A 3,634-nucleotide genomic window follows, 5' to 3' on the forward strand; every position below is an offset into this window, starting at 1 on the left:
CACACACACACACACACACACACACACACACACACACACACACACACCCACCCCTGTGTCCCTGATTGCCCCAGTCTGGATGTGGCAAGTTAAGGTCTTCAAGTGGCCAGTAATTGTACACTTCAGGGCATTAATTGGTGGCAGGATCAGAAGATGGGCATTCTTGCTCAGAATTTAATTAGTGAGATGGCAAGAAAAGGGTCAGTTTCTCTCCAGGGGCCAACTCATCTGATTATTTCCCCTTTTTGCCACCTCCCAGGAAGGGAAAATTCTGCCGCTTATTTTGATTGGCTACATGTGAAAATTTTGTAAAATATTTAAGTGGTGTCAGAATTAAAGAAATGTTGATTTGTGCAGTAAGTATGAAAAGTTATTTGGTAATGTATTCATAATTCTGTGAACTGTATCTAACTACAGAGGTTAAAACTGAAGTGAAAATCTTCTGTTAAATAAATTCATGGATGTAGTAAATCCTGTTGTTGTACAATATACTGTGAAGCAGTAGTGATGATAACACTTGATTCACATACATTTCAAGATTTTCAGATGAATGTGCACCATTTTTGGTGCATGTAATAATTTCAGAGACTGAACCAAGACGATGATTTAAAAATAAAACCATCTATTGACATAAGACCATAATTAACTCCTGGACTGTGTTTTGATTTTCTACACTCCATTCTTCCAAAGCTGAGTTACTTAATTTTTTGTTTGTCTGAATGTGTTAAGAATTTTTTGAAATCAAAATGTGGGTGAGCTTGTTAAGGACTTTGTCCTGAATCCCAATCATGATTAGTGTTGCTCATTGTGCTTTTGTATTTGTCTGTCTTACTGCTGGTTTGCCTTATTTGAAACTTGTAGGCCACTAACTATGCAAAAATCTGCCCTTAATTCTGTTGTCACTTTGCTGAGCAACTCCCAAATTTAAAAAAAAAAATTGATGGTAGCATATTTTGGCTATATATCTGGACTGGTAATTCGTAGCTTGGATCTTCATCCGAAGACGAATGATCCAAAGACTTAGACCCATGACAGCATCTGAGAAATTTAAATTTAATCTTAATCTGGAATAAAAAGCTACTATGTGATTATGAAAGTACTAGAAATTCATTAAACATTGATCTGGATCAAAAATTATGGTGCAAGAATGTGACCAGCATCCTTGCAGGGAGGTTTGCTCATGCTGTTAGGGATGGTTTAAACTAACTTGACAAAGGGGTTGGATTCAGAAAGAATGTTCAAGAAAGGGAAGATGAATAGCCAAAATTAGAATTGACAGCAGGTGAGTCAGGAAGGCATAGACATTACAGACCAATTAAAGCACAAGTCAATTTGGCAAGGTTGTATGGTATTTATTTTAATGTTAGGAGTTTAACAAACGAGGCAGATGAGTTGAGGGAACAGATTAAAATATGGGAGTATGATGGTATTGTTGTCAGTGAGATATTATTAAAAGAGGCATAGAACTGGTAGTTAAGTATTTCGGGGAAGAGGTAAAAGAGGAGGTGGTGTTGCAATTTTTTGATCAGGGGATCTATTATAGCAGTAAGGATGGATGACATCTTAAGTCCTCAAATGAAGTTATATGGGTAAAACTTAAAAAAAAAAAAAAAACAAAAAGAAGCAATAACTTTGCTGGGAGTGTGCTGTAGACCCTGAACAGTCTGTCTCGGAGTGGGTATGGAGGCAAATTTCGAGGAAGTGTAAAAGTAATCCCTGGCGATAGGAGATTTCAACTTCCCCCAACATTAAAAGGGGGAAACATTTTGTGAAAGGTATGAAGAGAGCAGGATTCTTTAATGTGCATCCAGGACAGCCTTTTAAGCCAGTATGTAGAAAGACTTAGCGCTGTGGGCCTGGAGATTTTCAGTAACAGCTGGACAAATGGTTGAAGAATCCGTCAGTGAGCATTATACAGACAGCGATCATAACTCTGCTAGACTCGAGTGTTAGGGAAAAGGACAAGGATGTGCCTGAAATCAAAGTTCCCAGTTGGCTGATTTTTGATAAGATCAGATGTGATTTTGCCAGAGTGGACTGGGAGAGATGATTTTTTGGAAATCTGACCTAGAACAGTGGGATATATTCAAGAGGAAATATGGAGAGTACAGGGCCAACACCTTTCAATGAAGATCAAGGTTGGGACTATCAAACCTTGTCAACCCTGCATATTGAGGGATGTACAGCATTGGATTAAGAGAAAAAGGGGAGCTTATGACTCAAAGGGCCCAAAACAGAAGCCATCGAAGTATATAGAATGTGCAAGAGGGAACTTCAAAGGGAGATTAGGACAGCTAAAAGGGGATATGAAAAGATACAGACAAGTAAAATAAATGGAAATCATAAGTTGCTTTACATTAAAGGTAAATGATAATGAGGGAAAGAGTTGATCCAATTAAGGAGCACAGTGGTAACTTGTGCATGTAACCAGGGCATTTGGGTAGGGTTCTAAATAAATACTTTGGGACAGTGATCACTAGTGAGAGTGACAATATAGATATAGAAATTAGGGAGAACAGCCGTGATACTATTAAATTAGCATAGGAAGTTGGGTAGTCTGGTAGGTTTAAATGTAGATCAACCTCCGGGAAGAAATGAAAGCCAGATTGCTGAGCAAGGCAAGGTAGGAAATAGCAGGGACATGTGCAAAAAGTATAAATTCCTCTGAAGATAACCAATGTGATGCTGTTACTCAATAAGGGACCAAAGGATAAACCAGGAAAGCACAGGGCAGTTGATCTAACCTTGCTAGTGAGAAAACTGTTGGAAGCAATTCTGATTTTGTCTATTACTTTTCTACTTCCTGTTACAAGTTTTGTCTATCCAAACCATACTCCTCCTCAGGTTCACTTATTCCTCACATATCAGTCTAGTTTAAATCCCACCCAACAACAGCAGCAAATCTCCCTATTAGTCCTGGCCTAGCGAAAACGGCAACCTATCCAACTTGTACAGGCTCCACCTGCCACAGTTCCTAATGCCTCAGAAATCTGATGACTTCCTTTATACATCATTTTCCAAGCCATGTATTTAATTACTGAATTTTCCTATTTTATACACAATCGCACGTGGATGTGGACATGATCCTGAATCATTTTGTATGTATAATAAAGGTTAGAAGATAATCCAGGGAAAGAGTAGACCCCACTACACAATCAGGGAAGTGCTATGACGCAGAAGGAAGCCGTTTGATTTTTGTGCTTGCACCAGCTTGTAAAATGATCATTACATAACGTCAACTTCTTTGTTTTTTTTTCCCTCATACCTATAGAATCAAAGTGACAAACAGCAGGTGATCCAGAAGAGCAGGAGGTGAGGTTCTAAGTGAGAACTTTCATACTGCATTCACTGGTGGCACAGTGATTAGCACTACTGCCTCACAGCACCAGGGACCTGAGTTTGATTCCACCCTTGGGCAACTGTATATGTGGAGTTTGCACATTCTCCCTGTGTCTGCATGGGTTTCCTCCAGGTGCTCCAGTTTCCTCCCAGTCTAAAGATGTGCAGGGTAGGTGGATTTGCCACGCTAAATTGCCCATAGTGTTCGTGGGTGTATAGAGAAGGTGGGTTATAAGGGTATGTGTCTGGGTGGGATGTTCTGAGAGTCAGTGTGGACTTGTTGGGCTGAAGGGCC

General features: G+C 39.5%; 1 protein-coding gene across 7 annotated transcripts in view; it reads left to right on the top strand.

Moving 5' to 3' along the window:
* lypla1 (lysophospholipase 1) overlaps positions 1 to 642 on the top strand; it is a 61,527-nt gene extending 60,885 nt beyond the window's left edge. For all 7 annotated transcript variants that reach the window (XM_048595502.1, XM_048595506.1, XM_048595504.1 and 4 more), the window contains one exon: positions 1 to 642. This exon is cut by the window's left edge and continues 1,621 nt beyond it. The gene's annotated coding sequence lies outside the window, so the exon portion shown is untranslated.
* The last annotated feature ends 2,992 nt before the right edge of the window (positions 643 to 3,634 follow it).

This window comes from Rhincodon typus, chromosome 4 (genome assembly GCF_021869965.1).
Source record: "Rhincodon typus isolate 14 chromosome 4, sRhiTyp1.1, whole genome shotgun sequence".
NCBI classification, from domain to species: Eukaryota; Metazoa; Chordata; class Chondrichthyes; order Orectolobiformes; family Rhincodontidae; genus Rhincodon; species Rhincodon typus.